General features: G+C 37.5%; 1 protein-coding gene across 16 annotated transcripts in view; it reads left to right on the forward strand.

Moving 5' to 3' along the window:
- Positions 1-14,864, forward strand: part of CLOCK (clock circadian regulator) — a 144,371-nt gene that overhangs the window by 19,432 nt on the left and 110,075 nt on the right. For 3 of the 16 annotated variants that reach the window (XM_064285777.1, XM_064285774.1, XM_064285781.1), the window contains exon 3: positions 13,258-13,330. The exons of the other annotated variants lie outside the window; for them this stretch is intronic. The gene's annotated coding sequence lies outside the window, so the exon portion shown is untranslated. The remainder of the gene's footprint in view (positions 1-13,257; positions 13,331-14,864) is intronic. 16 annotated transcript variants of the gene reach the window in all.

Here is a 14,864-nt window from a genome sequence, read left to right on the forward strand (position 1 = left end):
ACTGTGTCTTTAAGTCAAATTTGTATGTCGTTTGGAACAGTTGCATACAGTTCTATTTACCCTTACTGAAAAGACTTAAAGCCTTTTCATTAATTTAAAGGCTGCAAGTGCAGCAAGTGAAGGTGATTGTGATGAAGAATTTGTTGCAAGTAGGGGTTGGTTTAATCGTTTCAAAGTGAGAACAAATTTACATAGCATTAAAGGACTAGTATGAGTTGTCCATAAATTGGGTGATAAGCTGGGGCTGCCTGTACCATAATGTCTTGATAATTTTAAATCAGGTAGTATAAATCCTCGAATATTGTTGTTCTTTTTCAAAATTGTTTTGGTTGTTTTTTTGTGCTTTGCATTTCATATAAATTTTAAAACCAATTTGTCACCTTATGCAAAAATGGCTGGTGGGATTATGATTGGGATTGTATTGAATATGTAGATCAATTTGGGGAGAATTGGCATCTTAGTGATACCAAGTCTTTTGATCCATGAACACAATATACTTCTCCATTCATTTAACTCTTTCATTTCTCTCAGTATACTTTTTTAAAAACAATTGTGATAAGAATATATATAACAAAACATATGCTATCTCAAAAATTTCTGCATGTACAATTCGTTGACATTGGTTACATTCTTCAAGTTGTGCAACCATTATTACTGTCCTTTCCTCCACTAACATAAATTCAATGCTTCCTAAGCAAAAACTCTCCGTTTTCCTCTCCCTCACACCTAGTAACCACAATACATAGAAATCATTGGCTTCTATATATTTGCTTATTGCATGTGAGTGAGATCATAGATTATTTGTCCTTTTGAGACTGACTTTTAGCCAGCATGATATTTCCAAGGTTCATTCATGTTGCGGTATGCATCAGGGCGTCCTTTCTTTTTACAGCTGAGTAGTATCCCATTGTGTGTATATATACCACATTTTGTTTATCCATTCATCTGTTGTTGGACATTTCAGTTGTTTCCACCTTTTGGCTATTGTGAAAAGTGCTGCAGTGAACATTGGTGTACAAGCTTCTGTTTGCATTCCAGTTTTCACTTGTTCTGGGCACATATGTAGGATTGGAATTGCTAGGTCATGTGATAGTTACGTTTAACGTTTTGAAGAACTGTCAAACTGTTTCCCACAGTAGCTATACCATTTTACATTACTACCCGCAGAAGATGATGGTTCCAGTTTCTCCACAGCCTTGCCAACACCTATTATTTTATGTTTTTTGATCATTGCCATTCCAATAGGGGTGAGGTATATCTCACTGTAGTCTTGATTTGCACCTCTCTAATGGCTAATGATGTTGAACATCTTCTCATGTGCTTGTGATGTTGAACATCTTCTCATGTGCTTGTTGGTCATTTGAATATCCTCTTTGGTGAAATGTCTGTTCAAGTCCTTGGTCCATTTTTCAGTTGAGCTGTTTTTCTTGTTAAGCTGTAGATTTTTTGATATATTTTGGATATTACATCCTTATCCCGTATATAGTTTCCTGAAAATTTTCTCACAGTCTGTAGGTTGTCTTTTCACATTTTTGATAAAGTACTTTGATGAACAATAGTGTTTAATTTTTATGAGGTCCTATTTATCTGTGTTGTGTTTTGCTCCTTGTGCTTTTGTTGTCATATCTGATAATCCATTGTTTAAAAGTAGGTTCCACAGGTACACCCCTATATTTTCTTATAAGAATTTTATAGTATTAGTGTTCACATTTATGTCCTTGATCCATTTTGAGTTAGTTTTTGTGTATGGTGTGAAGCATGGATCCTGATTCATTCTTCTGCATGTGGAAGTCTGATTTTCCACACACTATTTATTGAAGAGACTCTGGATTTAGCACCTTTGTTGAAAATCAATTGACCATAATGTATGGATTTATTTCTTGACTTTCAGTTCTATTCCACTGCTCTGTATGTCTGTCGTTATACCAGTACCAGCCTGTTTTAATTATTGTGGCTTTATAAATACGTTATGAAATTAGGAGGTATGAGTTCTTCTGCTTTCTTTTTCTTCAAGATTGCTTTAGTTATTTGGTGTCCCTTGCTCATCTCTGTAAATTTGAGGATTCAGTCTTCTATCTCTGTAAAGAAAAGTGTTGGAATTTTGATGGCTGTTGCATTGAATTTACAGATTGCTTTGGGTGGTATTGACATTTTAACTATATTAAGCCTTCCAGTCTACAAACACAGAATGTCCATCCATTTATTTAGGTCTTCTTTAATTTCTTTTAGTAATGTTTTATAATTTTCTGTATATACATCTTTCACCTTCCTGGCTAAATTTATTCCTAGGTCCTTAATTCTTTTAGATACTATTGTGAATGGTAATGTTTCCTTACTTTCCTTTTCCACTTGCTCATTGCTGACGTATAGAAACCCTACTGATTTTTGTGTGTTGACTTTATATTCTGTCACCTTGCTGAATTCATTTATTAGTTCTAATAGCTTTCTTGTGGACTCTTTGGAGTTTTCTGTTTGTGGAATCATGTCATCTGTGAAAAGGGATACTTTTACTTCTGCCTTCCCAGTTTGGGTATCTTTGATTTTTATTATTATTTTTCCTAGCCTAATTGCTCTGGCTAGTTCTTCCAGAATGATGTTGAAGCAGTGGCAAAAGCAGGTATCCTTATCTTTTTCCTGATTTTAATGAAAAAGCTCTCAGTCTTTCTCCACTGAGTATTGTGTTACCTGTGGGTTTTTCTTAAATGCCCTTTATTAAGGAATTTCTCTTCTGGTACTCTCTTGTTGAGTTTTTATTATGAAGGGATGTTAAATTTTGTCAAATGCCTTTTCTATATTGATTGACATGGTTGTGTGGTTCTTTTTCTTTGGCCTGTTAATGTGTTGTATTACATCGATTGATTTTCTAACACTGAACCACCCTTGCATTCCTGGGATAAATCCCACTTGATCGTGGTGTATAATCTTGTTAATATGTTTTTTGATTCAGTTTGCTAGTATTTTTTTCTCCCTATGAAAGATCTGTGATTATGTTATTTAGTCCTTCTTTTTTGTTTTAGTGTTGTCATCTTTTACATATTGTTGTCTCTGTTTCCCCATTTTCAGTGTTTTAGCTTTGATTTATTTGTGACTTCCCTATCTGGGTTGATATCTCGTTGTTCTGCCCTCTGTTCTAGTCTTCAGTTGTTATCTGATGTTCCTGATTTTCTAACTGGAGGACTCCATTTAGCAGTTCTTGCAATTTTGGTTTGGTTTTTACAAATTCCCTGAACTTCTCCTTATCTGGAAATACCCTAATTTTGCCATCATATTTGAGAGACAGTTTTGCTGGATATATAATTCTTGGCTGACAGTTTTTTTTTTTCTTCAAGGCTTTATATATGTCATCCCATTGCCTTCTTGCCGCCATGGTTTCTGCTGAGTAGTCCCAGCTTACTTGGTAGAATAGAGGGTCAGCGAAAAAGAGGAAGACCGTCAATGAGATGGACTGACACAGTGGCTGCAACAGTGGGCTCAAGCATAGCAACAATTGTGAGGATGGCATTCTGTTGTACATAGGGTTGCTATGAGTTGGAACCAACTCAACGGCACCTAACAACAGTCCGAGCTTAGTCTTATTGACTCTCCTTTGTAGATGACTTTTTAACCAACTCAACGGCACCTAACAACAACAGTCCGAGCTTAGTCTTATTGACTCTCCTTTGTAGATGACTTTTCATTTATCCCTAGCCACTCTTAAAATTCTCTCTTTATCTTTGATTTTGGCAAGTTTGATTGTAATATGTCTTGGTGACTTTCTTTTGGGATCTACTTTGTATGGGATTCGTTGAGCTTCTTGAAAAGATACCTTCTCATCTTTCGTGATATCAGGGAGGTTTTCTGCCAACAAATCTTCAACAGTTATCTCTGTATTTTCTTTTATTCCCCCAGTCACTCATAGGTTATTCCTCTTGATAGAGTCCCACATAATTCTTAGTGTTTCTTCATTTTCTTAAATTCTTTTGTCTGATTTTTTCTCAAGTAAGTGCTTTTTCCTCAGTCTCACTAATTCTGCCTTCTTTTGTCTCAGTTCTCCTGTAACTTTCTGTTGAGTCATCTAATTCTGAAATTTTATTGTTAATCTTTTGGATTTCTGCTTGCTCTCTCTGTGGATTCTTGTAGCCTGTTAAATTTGTCATTCCTCTATTGCTTTGTCTCTGTGTTCCTTGGCTTGTTCTCCGTTTTGCCTGATCTCCTTCCTGATGTCTTGAAGAGCTCTGTATATTAATCTTTTGAATTCTTCCTCTGCTAATTCCAAGAAATTCTCTTTCTCCAGGTTTCTTTATTCTTTGTCTGGGGCACTTGCGGAAGCCGTCATGGTCTGCCTCTTTATGTGATTCGATATAGACTGCTGTCTCTGAGTCATTGATAAGTTATTGTATTTATTTTTTGTTTGCTTACTGTGCCCTAGCTTCTTGTTTTGTCTTGATATGTCCAAATAGACTGATCATGTGAGCTAGTTTGATTATTGGCGCCTTTGAAGCTCTAACATCATGTCTCCAGGTGGTTAGAGCTGTTACTAGGTATGTGAGCCCAGGAATCCGTTTACTTTTCTTGTATGGATTCAGCTCAGGTAGTCAGCCACCATGTGTGTGGTGCAGGCTCTCACCTACAGTCCTAGATGGGCAGGGGTGATGGGTGTAGGCACAGGTATCTGGCTGCAGTAGAGGGTCATGCGCTGAGCAAGGCAGGGGCTTGACAGCTGCCCCTGAGTGTCTGGGAGGGAAGTGTGTTCCTGTCCCCTAGAGCTCATAGGTGGGCGGGCTTTACAGCCAGACTACGGGCACCGAACTCTGTTGGCTGTAAGGACCTTGAGGCACCACTTATTCTTGGACCCCTGTCATGGGTGGCTAGGTGGTGTGGGTGGAGCCACCAGTCCTCAGGCCCCTGATGTGCGTAGGTCAGTACCCTGCTTAATGGGCAGAGCGGTGTCAGATGTCACAAATCTGCCACTACACCTTATAGCTGATACAGTTGAAAATAGGCTTCACGTATATACTCTGTTGTACTGTGCTAATGAGGGCCTACGCTGTTGGAATGCATCCACACAGGTCTTTGCAGGGGTGAAAGGCATTCAAAGTCCATGGACCCCTTATGCCTGTGCCTAGGCAAAGGGGCTGTGCCCACCCTGAGTTTCCGGCTTAGGGGCGCTCACAGATTGTTTTTTCCTGTTTGTGCATTTGTTCCCTCTCCAAAGCCAGGAGAACAGCTCAGGACGTGCAACGGGCCCTACCTCCGGCCCAGGGAGCACGGCAGTCACTGAAGCTGGTACAGAGTGGGGAGGGGGCAGGTACATGGGAGAGAGGTTCTCCCTGAAGGGGGTGTTTTTGACCCGCACAGTAGGTTAGATGCATGTGCTTATCTTTTGCCAATTGAGTGCTGCTTCTCGCTGGTTCTGAAGACTTGAGTAGACTCTCCGCCACTTCGTCTCTCCTAATGTAGAAAATGTGTCCTCAGTGCCACTGCTTTTGTTACCGCACACGCCAGCCAATCCAGCCTGCAGGGTGCTGATTGCCACCAGGTCAGGTCTGACAACTCCTCGCTGCTTCTGAACCGTCACTCCCTCCCAGTCTTCCTCAGTCTAGTTCCTCAACTTTGCTTTTTACGTTCAGGGCTTCTAGATTGTCATATATAATCGACTCACTTGTTTTTTCAGGTCTTTGTTGTAAAAGGGACCACAGGAATCTTACTACTCTGCCATCTTGGCCCTGCCTCTCACAGTTTGTTTTGTTTTGTTTTTTGTCTATATTCATTAGAGATATTGGTCTGTAGTTTTCTAGTGATATGTTTGCCTGGTTTGGTATCAGGGTAGTGGTTCTTTCTTACAATGAGTTAGATATTGTTCCCTCCTCTTATATTTTTTGGAAGACTTTAAGAAGGATTGGCGTCACTTCCGTAAATGTTTGATAGAATTCCCCACTGAAGTCATCTGGTCCAGGGCTTTTATTTTGATTACTGATTCAATCTCTTCACTAGTTATGGGTCTGTTGAGATCCACTATTCATTCTTCTTGAGTCAATGTAGGGAGTTTGTATGTTTCAAGGGATGTGTCCATTTCCTCTAAGTTATCTAATTTGTTGGCATACCTTTAAAATCCTTTTTGTTTCTGTAGGATCTGGTGAATATCCCCATTTGCATTTCTAAAAAAATTTCCTAGATTTTACTGATCTTTTCAAAAAACCAACTTCTTATGTTGATTCTATTGTTTTTCTATTTTTTATTTCATTTATTACTGCTCTGATCTTTATTGTTTCCTTTCTTCTGGTAGCTTGGGATTAGTTTGCTCTTTGTTCTCTAATTCCTCAAGTTGTAGAGTTAAACTATTGATTTGGTCTCATATACTTTTTTTTTTTTTTTACTGGAGATAGACATCAGTATACTTTTAATGGTGGACTTTATCTTATTCATTCAGCAAGTTCTTAGTGAGCATCTGCAGCGTGCTTGGCACCATTTCAGTTGCTGGTGTTGCGGTAGTGACCAAAATAGACACATACACACAAAAAGCCCTACCCTTGAAGAGTTTACATTCCAGTTGGGGAATCAAATGAGAAACTACTAAGTTAAATATTTGTTGGATGATTATTAGTACTATTGAGAAAAATAAACCTGGTGTCAGGTGTTATTGTGTGTGTGTGTGTGTGTGTGTGTGTGTGTGTGTGTATTGGGGGGGTGTTACAATTTTTTTGGGGGTAGGCAAAGATGTCCTCATTGAGAAGATCATATTTGAGCTGATCTTAAGTCTGTTATGTACCCTAACAATGTTGAAAGTTCAGTAATTATGCTAAAGTCAAAGTTAAATAAAAATCTAAAATTCAGTTTCTCGGTCACACTAGCCATATTTGAAGTGCTCAACAGCATTGCCTTTGGAATGAGGAGGGAGAAGGAGAATGAGGACAGTATGAGTGAACTAAATCCTCATTTTTTCATAGCAAGGAGTTAGTAGACATAAGTTGAGGTTAACTTACCAAGAAATAAAGACAGAGAAATATTACCTATAATTATGGAGGTAGTATCGGAAGAACCACAAACAAATGGATAAAAGTGATTGCTTCTAGGAAGTAGGACTGCAGGTAGGGAGAGTGGGCAGGTTATCTTTTCATTATAAGCGTTTTGTGCTATTTGTTTTTTTAAACCCCGTGCATGTGTTACATCAGTAATATGTAAAGTTTTAAAAAATTGATAGGATATATAAAAATAAATAAAAGCAGTCTAGACATTGTCATTGCACAGTGGTTTCTTATTTAATAAAGTAATTTCATTCCTTTTCATAAAATGAAATATCCTTTAGTTCTCTTTAGATTTATTTATTATAGTTAATTTATACTGAATTATTTAAAAAAAAAAAAATTTTTTTTTTCCAGACACTGGTAGCCAAGTCTTCTTTTCCGCTTCTGAGGATAGCAAGTAGTTCTCTGTGCCCTTGGGGATATGGTGTCTGTCTTTTCATTGACAAAAATATTTGTTTGATTTACATAAGCCATGAAAGATTCATATAAAATATTGGAAGCACCTTAAACATTTAGTGTAAACTTTTGTTTAAGGAAGATGTACTTAGATGGGTCAGGAAATAAAATCAAAATTTATACTTACAGCATCTATGGACTTTTGAAATGTTTTGAAGGTAATTTCTCTTTTGGAGTTTCTAGGGACTATTTTAAATATTCCAAAACAGCCCCTGGAAATTCCAAAAAGAGAAATTGCCTCTGAAATATAAATAAAGAGTGACATCATCAGTAAGGGTCTCTGATAAATGTTGTGTTGTTGTTAGGTGCTGTTGAGTCAGTTCCAAGTGTAGATACCCTGTGTAGAACAGAATGAAACAGTAATGAAACACTGCCTGGTCCTGCTCCATCCTCACGTTTGCTGTTAGTCTTGAGCCCATTGTTGCTTGAGCCCACTGTGTCACTCTATCTCATTGAGGGTCTTCCTCTTTTTAGCTGACCGTCCACTTCACCAAGCATGATGTCTTTCTCCAGGGACTGGTCCCACCTGATAACATGTTCAAAGTCCTGAGATGAAGTCTCATCATCCTTGCTTCTAAGGAGCATTCTGGCTGTACTTCTTCCAAGACAGATTTATTATTTCTTCTGGCAGTCCATGGTATATTCAGTATTCTTTGCCAACACTGTAATTCAAAGGCATAAATTCTTCTTTAGTCTTCCTTATTCATTGTTCGGCTTAAATAATTATACAGAATTCTTACTGCTTATTTAATGAATCTACTGGTTGTTATTATTTAAGATGCCAATTTATACTGTAATATTTATTCACTACTTGCTGCTGGTGGTTAAGAGCTTGGCTGCTAACCAAGAGATGGGCAGTTCAAATCCACCAACCCCTCCTTGGAAACCCTATGGGGCAGTTCTACTCCATCATATAGGGTAGCTATGAGTTGGAATCGACTCTGTGGCAACGGGTACAGGTAAGGGTAACTTGCTGCTATAGTTACTGCCTATTCCAAAATATATTATTACATCTTTTTGCAGAGTCATTATGAGAGAGGAAGTGTAGATGAGGGTTGGGTCAAAAGAGAAACTGGTTTTGCCCTGTAATCTGAGAATATTACTTGAAAGCATATGGACAGACTAGTACACAATCTCATTTGGTGAATGGGTATGCTACTTTTTTCACCCAATTTCCCAAACAGACTGGTCAAGCCAGTTTTTACAGCTTGATACTCACTCTGAAATTGTTAGGATATTGTAGTTTGATGATTCAAGTAAGCCTTGTACACTAATTGCAAAATTAAATATGTAGGGATTAACTCTAAACACTTAGCTGATAGAGATAGCATTACACACAAATCCTCAAAAAGATCAAAAATAAATTCTCAATCAGGTGGAAGATTCTGAGAATGTAGTGTTACTAATTTATTTTTCTAATAACCTAAAAGTCTTTGCCTCCAAATATTTTTTCCAGTGCTTTTTAATTAAGTATTTTAGAAGTGTATTAAGATATTTTTCTGCCTTACAAAGTAATTTAAATCTTTCTAATGACTAAAGATCTTTATTGATTATTCTTAAGTCAGTTACAAACTACTTGCACAAGGGGTAAGAGATTGAGTGCTTGTTCACTGACTTCAAGACGCACTGTAGAAATTTGCTTTTCAATAAACCCTTGATGTTTCCTTGTTTGCCTGTGTGCTAAAGCATTAATGCGTATTAAAAAAAAAAAAAAAACTAATAGTAACGAAATATTCTATAAATTTGTTTGCCACTTAATATAGGTTGTACTGCTCTGTGATTACCAGCACAAAAATAATTTCTAATTATACTTTGTAATATGCGGCAAGAGTCCACTGAAGCACCACTGGAACAATACCCAGCCTTAAGTACAGTAGTGTGTATTCCACTTTCATCAAGCCATATGCCTGTATATAATTAGAGGAGCATATCTCTTTCTCCTTGATGTCCTGACCCCTGCCCTTTGCTACCTTTTGTTGAAAGTCCTGAGATTCAGAAATCCCTAAAGATGTTATTAGTATGTGCTTTTTGTAGATATAAAAATAAAGTATTATACCATTCATAAGCTTTTGATGGTAGGAACTTTGTTTTGTTCACTGATACAGCCCTGGTACCTAAAATGGCAGTTGTATTGTTGTTGTTGGTGTTAGTTGCTGTTGAGTGTTCCTTAGGGTTTTTTCAAGACTGTCACCTTTTGGAAGCAAATCGCCAGGTTTATCTTCCAAGGAGCCTCTGGGTTGTTGAACCACCGGCCTTTCGATTAGTAGTCCAGTGCTACTCCTTGGCCATAGTATATACTCACATATTTTTTGAACATAATAAATGCAGAAACTACTGATGAATTCATATTTATATGAATGTATATATTCATGTACTCTTTGTAAGTGGGTCAGTGAAAAAAGGAAGACCCTCAACGAGATGGATTGACACAGTGGCTGCAACAATGGGATCAAGCATAGCAACGATGGTGAAGATGGCGCAGGACCGGGCAGTGTTTCCTTGTGCTGTATTTAAGGTCCCTGTGAGTTGGCACTGACTTAGCGGCACTTAACAGCAACAGCATTTATTTATTTAGCTAATATATTAACATTACCACATAAAATACTAGTTTTGCTGTTTATCTTCCCATCTAAAAGACTATTTAATTGTATGAAATCCAGTGAGACTCTAAAGGAGCTTGAGATAAATTTTCGCACCACTGGAATATTAAATAAAAAATGGGGAATATGTTCTACATAACTAAGTTGCCCAAGTTTAAGTACTCTTTTTAATTTGTACCGTTTGAGAGTTCTGACTCTTGCTAGCTTACTAATCAAGCACATTGGAAAATTAATGCTCTGACAACCTTAGTTTTGGTTTTGGTGAAACCCATTTTATTTAACTAAGCCATAAGAAGACATTTAAAGTATATGTTAAAAACTTAATTTTTAAATCTAAAAAATCCTTAAGGAGTCTTGGTGGTACAACGGTTAAGTGCTTGGCTGCTAACTGACTGAAAGGTTGACAGTTCAAACCACCCAGCCACTCTGCAGGAGAAAGATGTGTCTATCTGCTTTTGTAAAAATTACAGCCTAGAAAACCTTCTGGGGCAGTTCTGCTCTGTCCCACGTGGTCACTGAGTTGAAACCAAGTTGATGGCACCTAACAATGAAAATATTTAATATTAGCAGTTATAAGCAGCAGTATCCTCAAAATATATAAAATGTCATCATTGGAAATATCTCCACCATTCGCTAGAACCTGCAGTACTCTTAAAGAAAGGTAAATGTGCATGGCTATTCAGCATAAATTGGTGCTCTCCCCTTTAAGAACTTTTAAAATATATGTTTTTCCCTCCAAATGTATTAAAAACTTTTGAGTTATATAAAACTTCAGTCTCAAATCTAAGAGATGGATTCAGAACAATGGCCAGATAAGTAAGGAGATTTGTCAAGAAGAATCCATCTTCACTGTATGTGGGCAAAGAGCAGACCTAGATAGAGTTGCTCCCATTAAAAAATGTTTTGATAATTAAAAAAAAAAAAAAAATTAGCACAAGCCCTAAGCAAAACTTCTGCCAAAGAAAATGGATAGAAATGTCCCTTTCTTGTTGTATGCGTACATTTGCTTTCTCATTGCTAGCTCTGAATGAACGGGCTTGTTGGTAACTGTTTGATGTTCGTTAAGTGCAACCTCTTGTCTGCTGGCAAGTTTAGGTTTAGGGCAGAAGTACAGGGGACCTGTTGTTAGGCACAGGAGCTTTCCAATTGCTAGACTGAGATGGATTCCATACCAGACTCATTTTAATTGCGGGCAGTTTAAAATTTCTGTAGAGAAGAATGTTGAAGTTCTCGGTATCCTTTGCCAGGGAAGGAATGGGAGGAAAGGAGAGGTGAAGCTTTTCCCTAAGTCCCCTATGTTCAGCCTCTGCACCTGCCAACTCTGAGTCTGGAGCCTCAGGGAGATTGACTCAGTCCTCCACTGTAGTCCTTCATGTGTGTGCTTTCTTTAGTTCTGTTTAACCTGTTAACACACTTGCATGTGCTTTTTGTCCTCCAGAACCTTTCATAACCTTCTCCTCCATTCTTTTTATTTTATCAGTTTATTCCTTTTTTGTATTTCTGAGCTATTTTACCAGTAGGCTTTCTGAAAGGAGGGGGGCAAACATGAGTGGTTATCATCTTATCTTTCTGGCTCCAGGTTTAAAACAAAAAAAAGAGGATGTGAAAAAAATTGTCATTTCATCCCTAAATACCTGCATATGTTTCCTTAAAAAATAAGGATATTTTCTTACACAACTTCAACATAGTTACCACACCTGACAAAATTTACAGTGACTCCGTAATATCATACAATGCCTACCGAGTTCATATTGAGATTTTTTCAGTTCTCTCAAAAATGCCTTTTTGCTATTGGTTTGTTTGAATCAAGATTCAGAAGGGTACGTGCATCCCATTTGGTTGTTAGGTTTGTTGATTTTTTTTTAAGGGTACAGTGTACTTGGAAGAGAAGTGACATCAGTTGGTAGATCACCTTTGATAGAAAATGTGTGAACAAGCTATATGTTATGTACTTCTGCTGTCTAATTGTCTTAAGGCAAAGTTTGCCCAAAATAACACATGGCTTTTGTTTTATGGAATATTTTAAACATATAAATAGTGTACACAATAGTATAACGAACTCCTATTTACCCATCACCCAACATCAATAACTATCAATTCAGGACATGTCTTATTTCATCTATATCCCCACCTACTTACCCTCCTTTGATATTATTTTGAAGCATATACCATATATTGTATTATTTGTCTGTAAATATTTCAGTGTATATTTTTTAAAAGTAAGGACCCCTGAATCTTTTTATAATTTAGAACAGTTGGCTCCTGCCCTCCTCTGTTTTTATCTCCAGGACATTGACTTGTTGAAAAAACTGGGTCACTTGTCCTATAGAACGCTTCATATTCCAGATTTGTTTGCTTTCTCCAGATATCCTTTTATGTATTCCTCTCCTTATTTCATGAGAATTGGAAGTTTGATCTAAAGTAGAATTTTCCAACCTTTCTCCCCACCCCCCCAGTCATTGCCCCCTTTAGGAGCTTTTTAGACAATTTGTTTCTTATCATCTTCCCCCCGCCCCATAAAATTTTAATACCACTGAAATACTGGGAGACTTTGGAGGGCCATATACCATTGTAATTTACAATTTAAGATTTTTTTTTTTTTGCCCCCTTGGATATGACACTGCCCTCATTGAGAATGCATCACCTAAAGGTTTAATACCAAAATATTGAGTCGATTCCAGCTCACAGTGACTCTGTAGTACAGAGTAGAACTGTGCCATAGGAGCACCTGGTGGATTGGAACTGCTGACCTTTTGGTTAGCAGCCGTAGCACTTAACCACTACACCACCAGGGCTTAATAGATTCTGGTTCAATATCTGAAAAATATTTTATATGTAGTACTACATACTACCTATCATGCATCTGTCATTTTGTCATACTGTGATGGCTGTATGTTGCTGTGCTGCTGGAAGCTATGCCACCAGTATTTCAAATACCAGCAGGTTCACCCATGGTGGACAGGTATCAATGGAGCTTCTAGACTAAGACAGATTAGGAAGAGAGGCCTGGCAATATGCTTGTGAAAATGAGCCAGTGAAAACTTTATGGATCACAATAGAATGTTGCCCAGTATAGTGCTGGAAGATGAGCCTCCTATGTTGGAAGGCAGTGCACAATAATCGCAACAGCAGGCTCAAACATACCAGCTATCATGAAGATAGCCCGAGACTGAATGTTTTGTTCTCTTATACTTTAGGTCACCATGACTTGGAGTCGACTCAACAGCAACTAACAACAACTGTGTGGTACATATTTCATTACATGAAGGGGTAAATAATATCTTCTTGTCTCACTTTTAGAGATTCTAAGATTGATCAGTGAAATCAGGTAGTGACACCAAGTTCCCCATCAGTTTTCCTCCTAATGATTCCAGCATGCGTTGATGTTTGATGTCCGTACATTTATGTCATTTCTTTTGTTCTTATTAGCTGAAATTCTTTTTTGAAGAACTAGCTTTTAAAGCTTTGTTAATTACCTTTTACTTGCCAATTTGTAGTTAAATCTTGGTATATCATCAGTATCCTTTGGATTGAGTTTTGTTGTTTTTTAAGCAGTTCTAACTATTTGTAAGACCTAGTATTTCATTACTTACTCTTTCTTAGAGGAACCCTGGTGACATGGTGGTTAACCAAAAGGTCAGTGATTTGAACCCATCAGCAGTTCCACTGGAGAAAAGACTTAGTGATCTAGCATATCTCCTCTGTCATATAGGGTCACTATGAGTTGGAATCAACTTGATGGCACACAATAGCAAAAAAAACCAAGGTCTTCCAGAGAAGAAAGATGGAGCCCTGGTAACTCAGTGGTTAAGAGCTCAGCTGCTAACAGAAGGTTGGCAGTTTGAATCTACCAGCCGATCCTTGGAAACCCTATGGGGCAGTTGTACTCTTTATAGGATCGCTATGAGTCGGAATTGACTCGACAGCGAAGGATTTGGGTTGATTGAAAAAAAAAGGACAAATTTTTTTTTTTTTTTTAATTAAAACTCATTCTACTTTAAAGCAAATACATGGGTCCATCTTTAAATTTTTGCTATTTCATCATTCTGAGATTTATTTCATTGTTACTTATGAATTATTTCTGTCTATTCTGAAATAATATGAGTGGAAGAATGATGGACTCGTCTAGGAGAAGGACACAGTATTGAAATAAATGGTCACTGTTGCATCATCATTTGGTTTTTGTTTTAATTTTTTGTATAGCCCCGCGTATTGTATCATCTTCCAAGAAGTTATATGAGAAGTCTGGAGTACAATTTACTGTAATTCCATTTAAAAAGTTAGATTTTCTAGTGCATTTATAAAAGGAATCATTTTACCAGATTTAAGATTGCAGCTTTTTCAGAGAATACTTCTCCCCACCACCTTGTATGTGAGCATAGACCTGGAGGTATGAAGAAAAGAAAGAGAACAGCAAGTAGATGGAAATGGTTGGAGCGTCAGAGACTTCATTAGAAAGAGAGAAGGCTGAACCTCAGGGACCAAATCAAGAGTCACACAAAGGAATTGTGATAGGGAGCAATTTTATATCTCAAGGAAGGGAGTAACATGATCAAGTAGGAATGTTGGTCTCCTCTGATTTTAAGGAATTAATGGGATGAATTTAAGGGGGCTGGGTCTGGAGACAGAAGATAGGAAGAAGAATTATAAAAGTGAATTCCAACATAGTATTGGAAAAGTTGTAAGGGAGAAAGAATTTAAGTTGTATTTAAGATTTGTGTGAGTTTAAGATCACCTCGTTTTGTTTCATTAGAATAGGACCTTTCTGGCACTTAAAAAGGAGTCCCTGAGTGGTACAGTGGTT

The sequence above is a fragment of the Loxodonta africana genome, chromosome 5, assembly GCF_030014295.1.
Source record: "Loxodonta africana isolate mLoxAfr1 chromosome 5, mLoxAfr1.hap2, whole genome shotgun sequence".
Lineage (NCBI taxonomy): Eukaryota > Metazoa > Chordata > Mammalia > Proboscidea > Elephantidae > Loxodonta > Loxodonta africana.